The 13,120-nt window shown below is 37.5% G+C and overlaps 1 pseudogene; it reads left to right on the top strand.

The window, feature by feature from the left end:
• The first annotated feature begins 8,784 nt into the window (after positions 1–8,784).
• LOC124527257 (microtubule-associated protein RP/EB family member 1-like) overlaps positions 8,785–13,120 on the top strand; it is a 146,559-nt pseudogene continuing 142,223 nt past the window's right edge.

Genomic DNA, 13,120 nt, shown 5'->3' on the forward strand with positions numbered 1-13,120 from the left:
CAAAAGTCAGACTAGACAAAGCTTGGACCAAACCAGCAGGGGCTCTGGAACAACACTTGCTGGAGTATCATGCCTTGGGCTGAACTTTCTGTACCTCCCCTCACTTAGTAATGGGTTATATGTTGCCCTGGAAAGAGTGTGACCTCAGACAAAGCTGGTCTTTACAGCTGAGGCAGATCCTGAAGAGGATGTTAGCTGGACAGTGTCTGGTGAGCATATTCCCCACATCAGGTCCTTCCCTTAAGGAGGGTCTGGAAGGCACATCTTCACATTTACCCTTGTGTACGCCTTGCACTACAGGATCCACTCCATACATATTCAGATAGCAGCTCTACCTCACATGCTGGGGTCCAAGGTTTTCCTATTCAGAGCCCTGACTGCAGTGTAGCTGATGTGCTTTTGGTCTTCTCAGTTGTTGGGTATTTAACTACTTGGTCTAGTAGGTCCTACACCTGGTCTTTGGTTTTTTCTGCCCTGCCATGCAGATGATGAGAGTGACTTTGTAGGCAACTGAACAGGCCTCTGGCTTTCGTACTTGGCTTTGGGTTGCCTGGTACCTCAGCTGTTTGTTCCCTTTCTAAATGGAGCATCAGTGGCCTTAGCCATAGCCATCTTGTCCTGTTATCCTTACACCTGCTAGTTCCTCTCTAACCTGTAGCACTTGATCTTCACCTGTGTTAAGGTACTCCCCTCTTCCCTGGTACACCTTCCCAGTTTACCACTGGTAAAGCATTAACTGTCACTTTTCTGGGGAAATGTTCTTAACTTGCCACCAATGATGTGTCCTCATTGTCTGCAAGTTGCTTAGTCAGCTAGCCCCAGTGCTCCATCTTAGGACCTACTTACTTGGACCCCATTTCTGGGTTCTCCAGGAGCCGAGATAGAGCTTGGGGTGCAAAGTGTTGGTTAATTATCAACTTCTGTGAAGGGAGAAGAGGAAACACCTGGCCATAGAAGTCACTGAATTGCACTGTAGGCCTCACAAAACCCTAGCCAGCTTGGCAGGGAGCTCTGGAGTGAGTAATGCCCACCAGAGTGTCATATCCAGCCCAAATTCCAGGAACTTTATACCTCACCTTGCTCAGTCAATAAATATGGGCTCAAAATGATGTGACTTCTGAAACTGACGCAGCCCCTGAAGGAGCGAAGAGCTGAAGCCTACGTGCTGCATATGCTGTAGCTTAGCAGCAACTTCATTCTTCAAGAGATGTCTCTGGGCAGCACCTATCTGTGTCTACCACAGAACTCATGTTTTGTTGGTCAGTAAATACATTTGTCCAGATATAAGTAGACTTTTGCTTTTAATATTTATCATTTCAATTTTTGGAATTTCTGTTTATCCTTGCCATTCTAGTCAAATGCCACCTTTTCTAAACTTTCTTCAGCCTCTAAAATTAATCTGATCTTTCTCATTTATGCCTTCACACATGAACATTGTCCTCCTCTGCCACACTTGTAATGAGATTATGGCCTAACAAGGATAATACTTGTGAGAAATCGCTGTATGTGTTTTGCTTACTGGACATTTGAGTACTGATACCCTAGGTTTTAAACATTTAATCATTTATAGAATGTCTTAAAATTTTTTTCAAGCAAGATATTAGCTTTCCCTTTATAAATCTCTACATAAGATGAGAAAACAAATCAAGGCATTCAAGTTTCCTTTTGTTCTCCATTTTTTAAATTAAGTTTTTATTTTAATTCCAGTAAATATACAGTGTTATGTTAATTTCCGGTGTACAATATAGTGATTCAACAATTCCATGTATCACCCGGTGTTTCTTAGCATTTTAAATAAGCAATTCAATATGTTCCTTATTTTCACTTTAGACAGGTCATCACTGTCAAGGTTTGACTCTTTTCCTGATTTTTGAATCCCAATTTGAAATTTAGTGACAGATCTATCAAACTTGAGATTACTGGTCCCCAGCTGGAAGCAACGTCTACTGTGTCTGGAGTGCCAGCCACACACCCTCTCTAATTATGGGGACTCAAAAAAAGAGAGATACAGGTGGATGGTGAGATATTCAGCACATTCTATATTTATTTAATTTATAAGCAGCCTTACTACTCTATGATTACATATTTTAAAAATGAAAATAGATTTTTCCCAGAAAATAGCTCTCTGGCTCCTGCTTTCTATCAATATTCTAAAAAATTAAAAGAAAAATCCCCAAAGCAAAGGCAATACTATTTTTCTTGATAAATGACAAAGGGAACCCTGGAAATGTACTTTTTCTTCCTTTTGAGAGATACATTCAAGTTCCTATCACCAGGGGATGAGCTATGTGAATATATCTGACATACATTTATTTATTGATTGATTGATTGATTGATTGATTATAATTACCATTTTTAGCTATATTTGTAATTAATAAAGGGAACAACATGGAAATTTATTTTGCTTTGTTTTTAACATGAAAATTTTAAAAAAATTATAACTTGTTTTATTTTTTATTTTTTAAAAATTTACATCCAAATTGGTTAGCATATAGTGCAACAATGATTTCAGGGGTAGATTCCTTAGTGCCCCTTACCCATTTAGCCCATCCCCCTTCCCACAACCCCTCCCGTAGCTCTCAGATTGTTCTCCATATTTACGAGTCTCTTCTGTTTTGTCCCCTTCCCTGTTTTTATATTATTTTTGTTTCCCTTCCCTTGGGTTCATTTGTTTTGTCTCTTAAAGTCTTCATATGAGTGAAGTCATAGGATTTTTGTCATTCTCTGACTGACTAATTTCACTTAGCATAATACCCTCCAGTTCCATCCACATAGTTGCAAATGGCAAGATTTCATCTTCTTTATCCATTCATCCATCGATGTACATTTGGGCTCTTTCCATACTTTGGCTAATGTTGATAGTGCTACTGTAAACATGGGGGTGCATGTGTCCCTTCAAAACAGCACACCTGTATCCCATGGATAAATGCCTAGTAGTGCAATTTCTGGGTCGTAGGGTGGCTCTATTTTTAGTTTTTTTGAGGAACCTCCATACTCTTTTCCAGAGTGGCTGCACCAGCTTGCATTCCCACCAACAATGCAAAAGAGATCCTCTTTCTCTGCATCCTCGCCAACATCTGTTGTTGACTGAGTTGTTAATGTTAGCCATTCTGACAGGTGTCAGGTGATATTTTATGGTGGTTTTGATTTGTATTTCCCTGATGATGAGTGGTGTTGAGCATTTTTTCATGTGTCGGTTGGCCATCTGGATGTCTTCTTTGGAGAAGTGTCTATTCATGCCTTTTGTCCATTTCTTCACTGGATTATTTGTTTTTTGGGTGTTGAGTTCGAAAAGTTCTTTATAGATTTTGGATACTAACCCTTTATCTGATATGTCATTTGCAAATATCTTCTCCCATTCTGTCAGTTGCCTTTTAGTTTTGCTGATTGTTTCCTTTGCTGTGCATAAGCTTTTAATTTTGATGAAGTTCCAATAGTTTATTTTTGTTTTTGTTTCCTTTGCCTCCAGAGCTGTGTTGAGTAAGAAGTTGATGTGGCCAAGATCAAAGAGGTTTTTGCCTGCTTTCTCCTCGAGGATTTTGATGGCTTTCTGTCTTACGTTGAGGTCTTTCATCCATTTTGAGTTTATTTTTGTGTATGGTGTAAGACAGTGGTCCAGGTTCATTCTTCTTCATGTCACTGTCCAGTTTTCTCAGCACCACTTGCTGAAAAGACTGTCTTTATTCCATTGGCTATTCTTTCCTGCTTTGTCAAAGATTAGTTGGCCATACATTTGTGGGTCCATTTCTGGTTTCTCTATTCTGTTCCATTGATCTGAGTGTCAGTTCTTGTGCCAGTACCATACTGTCTTGATGATTATAGCTTTGTAGTATAGCTTGAAATCTGGTCTTGTGATGCCTCCTGCTTTGGTTTTCTTTTTCAGGATTGCTTTGGCTATTCGGGGTCTTTTCTGGTTCCATACAAAATTTAGGATTATTTGCTCTAGCTCTGTGAAGAATGCTGGTGTTATTGTGATAGGGATTGCATTGAATATGTAGACTGCTTTGGGTAGTATGGAGATTTTAACAATACTTGTTCTTCCTATCCAGGAGCATGTAATCTTTTTCCATTTTTTTGTGTCTTATTCAATTTCTTTCATAAGCTTTCTAGTTTTCAGTGTATAGATTTTTCACCTCTTTGGTTAGATTTATTCCTAGGTATTTTATGGTTTTTGGTGCAACTGTAAATGGGATCAATTCCTTGACTTCTCTTTCTGTCACTTCATCGTTGGTGTATAGGAATGCAACCGATTTCTGTACATTGATTTTATATCCTACAACTTTGCTGAATACATGAATCAATTCTAGCAGTTTTTTGGTGGAATCTTTTGGGTTTTCCATATGGAGTATCATGTCATCTGTGAAGAGTGAAAGGTTGACCTCCTCCGGGCCAATTTGGATGCATTTTATTTCTTTGTGTTGTCTGATTGCAGAGTCTAAGACTTCGAATACTATGCTGTATAACAGTGGCGAGAGTGGACATCCCTGTCTTGTTCCTGACCTTAGGGGGAAAGCTCTCAGTTTTTCCCCACTGAGGATGATATTAGCGTTGGGTCATTCATATATGGCATTTAGGATCTTGAGGTGTGATCCTTCTATCCCTACTTTCTTGAGGGTTTTTATCAAGAAAGGATGCTGTATTTTGTCAGATGCTTTCTCTCCATCTATTGAGAGGATCATATGGTTCTTGTCCTTTCTTTTATTGATGTGATGAATCACATTAATTATTGTGTGGATATTGAACCAGACCTGTATCCCAGTTATAAATCCCACTTGGTCGTGGTGAATAATTTTTTTAATGTATTGTTGGATCCAGTTGGGAAATATCTTGAGGATTTTTGCATCCATGTTCATCAGGGAAATTGGTCTAAAGTTCTCCTTTTTAGTGGGGTCTCTGGTTTTGGAATCAGGGTAATGCTGGCTTCATAGAAAGAGTTTGGAAGTTTTCCTTTTATTTCTGTTTTTTGGAACAGTTTCAAGAGAATAGGTGTTAACTCTTCCTTAAATGTTTGGTAGAATTCCCCTGGAAAGCCATCTGGCCCTGGACTCTTGTTTTTTGGGAGAGTTTTGATTACTACTTCGATTTCCTTACTGGTTATGGGTCTGTTCAAATTTCCTATTTCTTCCTGTTTCAGTTTTGGTAGTGTATATGTTTCTAGGAATTTGTCCATTTCTTCCAGATTGCCCATTTTATTGGTGTATAATTGCTTATAATACTCTCTTATTATTGTTTTTATTTCTGTTGTGTTGGTTGTGATCTCTCCTCTTTCACCCTTGATTTTATTTATTTGGGTCCTTTCCTTTTTCTTCTTGATCAAACTGGCTAGTGGTTTATCAATTTTTTTTTTAATTCTTTCAAAGAACCAGCTTCTGATTTCATTGCTCTGTTCTACTGTTTTGTTTTGTTTGTTTTTTTTTGGTTTCGATAGCATTAATTTCTGCGCTAATCTTTGTTATTTCCTGTCTTCTGCTGGTTTTGGGTTTTATTTGCTGTTCTTTTTCCAGCTCCTTAAAGTGTAAGGTTAGGTTGTGTATCTGAGATCTTTCTTCCTTCTTTAGGAAGGCCTGGATTGCTATATACTTTCCTCTTATGACCGCCTTTGCTGTGTCCCAGAGGTTTTGGGTTGTGGTATTATCATTTTCATTGACTTCCATATACTTTTATTTTCCTCTTTAACTGCTTGGTTAGCCCATTCATTCTTTAATAGGATGTTCTTCAGTCTCCAAGTATTTGTTACCTTTCCAAATTTTTTCTTGTGGTTGTGGTCTGAAAATATGCACAGTATGCTCTCAATATTTTGTACTTACTTAGGGGTGATTTGTCTCTCAGTATATGGTCTATTCTGGAGAACGTTCTATGTGCACTGGAGAAGAATGTATATTCTGCTGCTTTAGGATGAAATGTTCTGAATATATCTGTGAAGTCCATCTGGTCCAGTGTGTCATTCAAAGCCATTGTTTCCTTGTTGATTTTTTGATTAGATGATCTGTCCATTGTTGTGAGTGGGGTGTTGAAGTCTCCTACTATTATGGTATAACTATCGATGTGTTTCTTTATGTTTGTGATAAATTGATTTATATATTTGGGTGCTGCCACATTTGGCGCATAAATGTTCACAATTGTTAGGTCTTCTTGGTGGATAGACCCCTTGATTATGATATAATGCCCTTCTGCATCTCTTGATACAGTCTTTATTTTAAAGTCTCGATTGTCTGATATAAGTATGGCTACTCCAGCTTTCTTTTGTTGACCATTAGCATGATAGATGGTTCTCCATCCCCTTATTTTCAATCTGTAGGTGTCTTTAGGTCTAAAGTGTGTCTTGTAAACAGCATATAGATGGATCTTGTTTTCTTATCCATTCTGTTACCCTATGTCTTTTGATTGGAGCATTGAGTCCATTGACGTTTAGAGTGAGTACTGAAAGATATGAATTTATTGCCATTATGATGCTTGTAGAGTTGGAGTTTCTGGTGGTGTACTCTGGTCCTTTCTAGTCTTTGTTGCTTTTGATATATATATATACACATATATATATTTTCATCTTTTCTCCTCTCAGAAAGTCCCCCTTAAAATTTCTTGCAGGGCTGGTTTAATGGTCACAAATTCCTTTATTATTTTTTTTTTTTTTTGTCTGGGAAACTTTTTATCTCTCCTTCTATTTTGAATTACAGCCTTGATGGATAAAAAATTCTTGGCTGCATATTTTTCTGATTCAGCACATTGAATATATTCTGCCACTCCTTTCTGGCCTGCCATGTTTCTGTGGATAGGTCTGCTGCAAACCTGATCTGTCCTCCCTTGTAGGTTAGGGACTTTTTTCCCTTGGTGCTTTCATGATTCTTTCCTTGCCTGAGTATTTTGTGAATTTGACTATGGCATGCCTTGTTGATGGTCAGTTTTTGTTGAATTTAATAGGGGTTCTGTTCTTCCTGGATTTTGATGTCTGTGTCTTTCCCCAGGTTAGGAAAGTTTTCTGCTATGATTTGCTCACATAACCCTTCTATCCCTATTTCTCTCTCTTCCTCTTCTGGGATCCCTATGATTCTGATGCTGTTCCTTTATAATGAGTCACTGATTTCTCTAATTCTTAAATTGTGCTCTTTTGCCTTCATCTCCGTCTTTTTTTCTGCTTCATTATTCTCTGTAAGTTTGTCCTCTATATCAATAATTCTTTGTTCTGCCTCATCCTTCCTTGCCGCCACTGCATCTGTTTGTGATTGCAGCTCAGTTACAGCATTTTTAATTTCATTCTGACTATTTTTTACTTCTTTTATCTCTGCAGAAAGGGATTCTAATCTATTGTCGACTCTAGCTAGTATTCTTATTATCGTGATTCTAATTTCTGGTTCAGACATCTTGCTTGTATCTGTGTTGGTTAAATCCCTAGCTGTCGTTTGTTTGTGCTCTTTCTTTTGGGGTGAATTCCTTCATTTTGTCAGTTTGAAGGGAGAAAAGGAGTTAATGAGGTAGAAAAAATAAAATTAAGAAAAGTAAAAAAATATATTAAAATTAAAAAATTAAACACACACACACAAATCTAATAAATGATGCTGGATCCTAGGTGTGTTTTAGTCTGGGTGTTGAAAGTGGTTTGACAGATTAGAGAAAAATGGGGGGGGGAAGGAAATCGTTTGATAATTTGAAAAAATGAATACACTGAAGTACACTAAAATGAGATGATGGGAGTAAAATAGAATTTGAAAAATTTACAGAAAAGCAAAGAATATAGTAGAAAAAAATTAAAGTATTTTTAATAAAAATTAAAATAAAAAATGAATTTTTTCTCTTTCTGTATTCAAGAAAAAGAAAAGAAACAAAAAAGAGAAAAGATAGAAAAAAAGAAATCGTTTGAAAATTTTAAAAAGTGAATACACTGTAGTAGACTAAAATAAAATCATGGAAGTAAAATAGAATTTGAAAAAAATTACATAAAAGCAAAAAATATAGTAAAAAAATTAAAGTAAAACATTTTTATAGAAATTGAAAGAATGAAGTTTTTCACTTTCTGCATTGAAGAAAAAGAAAAGAAATGAAAAAGAGAAAAAAGGAAAAGAAAAAAGAAAACAAGGAAATCGTTTGAAAATTTGAAAAGGGGAATACACTGACGTAGACTAAAATAGAATGGAAGTAAGATAGAATTTGAAAAAATTTACACAAAGGTAAAAAATATAGTAAAAAAATTAAAGAAAAAATTTTAATAAAAATTGAAAATAAAAATGATTTTTTTCTCTTTCTGTATTCAAGAAAAATAATAGTGTAAAAGAGAAAAAAAAGAAAAGAAAAAAAGGAAAGAAAATTGAATAGATGGACCTCCTAACAGATTGAAATAGGACTACAATTACTTCATTTCCCCTAGAAGTCAGACTATGTACTGCTTTATAGTCTATAAATTATGTAGGCGGTGAGACTTGTGTTCTTGAAGAGCAAGGTTGGCCAGGTTGGGCGGGGCTCAGTGTAACAGCTCCGTTCTCCACTAGATGGCGATGCTAGCCTACTGGGGTGGAGTGTTGTAGTGCTGGTAGATGTGTATGCGCATGCGTGGGAGCGGTAAAAATGGCACCATCCAGCTACCCATTCTGTTCTCCGGGAACAGCAATCACGCACCCGTCTTCTGTCCAGCTTTCCTCCACTCCCCACTGTTTCATTCTCCGTGACCAGGCCCCAGGCAGTACCTCTCTCCAGAGTTTTGTCTCAGATGCGGCTGATTTCCCCAGCCCCTTACTTCTGAAGGACTGTGGCTTTGACCGATTCCACCCCTCTGGGGGAGGGTCTCCCCGTGCAATGGCCGAATGCTGGCTGTACCCAGGAATGCCTGCTGGGTCCTGCTGCTGCCGCCAGTGCTTCAAGACTGAGGTCAGGTGCCAGCCCGCGCCAGAAAGTTTGGGAGATAGCGTAGCAGCAGCTTTTCAGGGATTATGGAGAATCACAATACACGTCTGGCACCAGGCTTCACATTTAATGACTGTGTTCTAGCACCAGCAAATGTGGCCGCTTTCTGGGGTCCGCTGGGACCAGGTGGCTTCAACAGTCTCTACCAAATATCCTTCCAGCAGAGGAACTGCTTTTCCCCGTGTGGCCTGAGAACCTTCCAGACACCACTCTGTTCCTGGGGATTCGCCCTTCCCACCAGAGCACCGCCAGGTATGGAGCTGCGGAGTTGCAGCCTTTGCGCTCCCCTTGTTTACAGTCTTAATGAAATTTAAACCCTTTCCTTTCTCCTTTCTCCGTTTTTACTTTAGTCCCTGCGTCTGTTTCCAACTTTCCACTTTCTCTCCAGCTGCTTTTGGGGAGGGGTGCTTTTCCTGTATTCTCCCCTGCCCCAGTCTCCATCCTCTCTCAGCCTGCAAAGGCATCTCCCTCCCCACTGCCGGCTTCTCTCTCCCCAAGTTCACCTCTCCGCACCACGTACCTGCTGAATTCTGTGGTTCAGGTTGTGCAGACTTTTGTGTTTTTAACACTTATTTATTTTTGAGAGAGAGAGAGACAGAGTGTGAGTGGGTGAGAAGCAGAGAGAGAGAGACACACACACAGAATCCGAAGCAGGTTCCAGGCTCTGAGCTGTCAGCACAGAGCCAAACACGAGGCTCAAACTCATGAACAGTGAGATCATGACCTGAGCCAAAGTCAGATGCTTACCGACTGAGCCACCCAGGTGCCCCAACATGGAAATTTTTAATACCAGAGATAAGAATCCAAGCTCAAGTAAGAGCAGGTGCTAGGGAATGTCAGGGCAGGTGGAAGAGATACTGATTCTCAGGTGACAGAATGTCCTATTGTATACACTGTACTTTTGATAATTCTATCATGAAAGAGAAATACATGAAATCACTTCCACATTGTTTGTTGGCCTTTAAATTACATATATGTTAAATTATAGCTCAAATGACATTTATTTAAATTGAAATGTAAGCATTGTGATTTCAATTTTTGTTCAATTTTTCTAAAAATTGCTTACTTTTCTTTTGTAAAAATAAGCAAAATGCTCTTTCTCTTTGGTGAATATTACACAAATATATCTATTGTACTGAAATGATACATATTTTTATTTTTTAATTTAAATTTAAATTAATTTATTCCACTGTGATTGGATTATTATTTCTCAGTCAACCTCAAATCTTTCCTCTCTCACTTTGGTTGAAACCATCTAATTTTTTTTTTTTAATTTTTCAACGTTTATTTATTTTTGGGACAGAGAGAGACAGAGCATGAACGGGGGAGGGGCAGAGAGAGAGGGAGACACAGAATCGGAAACAGGCTCCAGGCTCTGAGCCATCAGCCCAGAGCCCGATGCGGGGCTCGAACTCACGGACCGCGAGATTGTGACCTGGCTGAAGTCGGACGCTCAACCGACTGCGCCACCCAGGCGCCCCTGAAACCATCTAATTTAAGTATGAGTTTGGCATGTGTTTCTATGTAGAGCAGAATATTACATGATTATTTTGGGGAGATGATTCTTTGCTGGGGCGCCTGGAGGCTGTCTTGTGCATTGTAGAATGTTTAGCAGCATATCTGTTCTCTCCCCACTAGACACCACTGGCACCCTTTGAACTAGTTCTGATTAGCAAAAATGTCTCCAGACATTGCCAAATGTTCCCTATGCAAAATCTCCCCTAATGGAGAACCACTGATCAAGAGATAGATGATAGTAGTAGTAACATGTCTATTATGCTCTAGAAGCTCTCCAGAAGCCCTCCCATTATCCCCCGTGACATTCAGTTCACAAGGTCTCAGTAGACCTCTGAGAGATGTTGTAGTGCTGATGTGTTAAAAGTACTCACCTTACTTTCAAATTCCAGTTGTTCATTGCTGATATATAAGAAAGCAATTGACATTGGTATATTACCCTTGCATTCTCCAATATTGATATAATCATGTCTTAGAACCAGAAGGACTTTTTTGATTATTCTTTGTTTTTTTTTATAAACAAATGTATCATCTGTGAACAAGCACAATTTTATTTCTTCCTTCCCAAGTGCTATACCTTATATTCTATTCTCTTGTTTTATTGTATTAGCTAGTATTTTCACTATCATGTTTTTTTTTTTTTTAATTTTTTTTTTCAACGTTTATTTTTGGGACAGAGAGAGACAGAGCATGAACGGGGGAGGGACAGAGAGAGAGGGAGACACAGAATCGGAAACAGGCTCCAGGCTCTGAGCCATCAGCCCAGAGCCTGACGGGGGGCTCGAACTCACGGACCGCGAGATCGTGACCTGGCTGAAGTCGGACGCTTAACCGACTGCGCCACCCAGGCGCCCCATTCACTATCATGTTTAAAAGTAGTAATGAGAGGAGCTATCCTTTGTCTTGTGTTCCCTAATCTTAGAGGAAAGCATCCAGTTTTTCAGCATTAAGTATACTGTTAGAAGGTAAGGTTTTACTGTGTGTCCTTTATCAAGTTGAAAGTTCCCCTCTAGCCCCTGTTTGCTGAGTCTTTGTTATAAATGGGTGTTGGATTTTGTCAAGTGCTTTTCCTGCGTATGATCATATGCTTTTTTTTCCCTTTAACCTGTTGATATTGTGAACTACATTAATTTTAAATTACACTTGAACATTGTCCTCCTCTGCCACACTTGTAATGAGATTATGGCCTAACAAGGATAATACTTGTAAGAAATTACTGTATGTGTTTTGCTTACCAGACATTTGAGCACTCATGCCCTAGTTTTTAGACATTTAATCATTTATAGAATGTAGATTAAATTACATTAACTTAAAATGTTGAAATAGCTTCGCATAATTGGAATAAATTCTACTTGGTCATGGTGTATAATTCTTTTTATGTATTATTGGATTCATTTTGCTAATATTTTGTTTAGCATCTATGTTCATGAGAGATATAGGTCTGTAGTTTTTCTCCCTTGTATGTAATATCTTTATCTGGTTTGGGTATTTGGATAATTGATTGAATTAAGAAATGTTCCTTCTGCTTTTATTTGCTAGGAGAGATTATAGAGAATTGTACTTAAACATTTGGTAGTATTCACCAGTGAATCCATATGGACCTTTTTTTTTTTAAAAAAAGGATATTAATTATAGATCTTATTTCTTTAATATAATTAGGCCTATTCAGGTTATCTATTTGTCCTTGTGTGAGTTTTGGTAGTTTATTTCTTTCAGGAATTGTCAAATTATCAAATTTGCAAGCATAGAGTTGTTTATAATATTTCTTTAGTATCATTTTGATGTCGTGAATCAGCAGTGATCACCAATCTTTCATTTCTAATATTGATAATTTGGGTCTTCTCTCTTTTTATTTTGTTTAGCCTGACAAGGGATTTATCAATTTTATTGTCTTTTCCAAGAATCAGCTTTTGATTTTGTTGATTTTTCTCTATTGTTTTCTTGGTTTCGATTTCATTGATTTATGTTCTTAATTTACTTTCATTATTTTGTGATTTCTTTATAGTTAAATTTCTATATTGTCCTAAGGCAGAAGCTAAGGTTATTGATTTTATATCTTTCTTTATTTTTAATATATACATTTAATACTATAAATTTCCCTGTAAGCACTGCTTTCACTCTATCCTGTAAGTTATGATAAATTTTCATTTCAATTGATTACAAATATTTTAAAAATTTCTCATGAGATTTATTTGATTCATATTTACTGGTGTTTTATTTCATCTCCAAATATTTGGGGGAATTCTATCTTCCTGTTATTGGAGTCTAGTATAATTTCAGTGTGGTCTGAGAACACACTTTATGATTTCTCTTCTTTCAAATTTGTCAGTAAGCTTTACATCCCCAAATGTGGTTTACAGTAGTGAATGCTCTATGTGAGCTTGAGAGTAATGTGTATTCTGCTATTTTTGGTTGAATTATTCTATAAAGTTAATTAGGTCTAGTTGATAGATGGTACTGTTTTATCAACCATATCCTTAGTGATTTTCCACCTAATTGATCTATCATTTACTGGAAGAAGGATGTTTAAGTCTTTAACTATAACAATAGATTTGTTTATTTCTCCTTACAGTTTTAGACTCACATATTTTGACACCATTGTTAGGCACATACACATTAAGGATTGTTATGTTTTCTTGGAGAATTGACCTCCTTATTATTATGTAATACATCTCTCTGTCCCTGATAATTTTTCCCTATTCTGAAGTCAGCT

This window comes from Lynx rufus, unplaced genomic scaffold (assembly GCF_022079265.1).
Source record: "Lynx rufus isolate CCGP_SWC_20201006 ecotype Redwood Valley unplaced genomic scaffold, mLynRuf1.p SCAF_5, whole genome shotgun sequence".
Taxonomy (NCBI): Eukaryota; Metazoa; Chordata; class Mammalia; order Carnivora; family Felidae; genus Lynx; species Lynx rufus.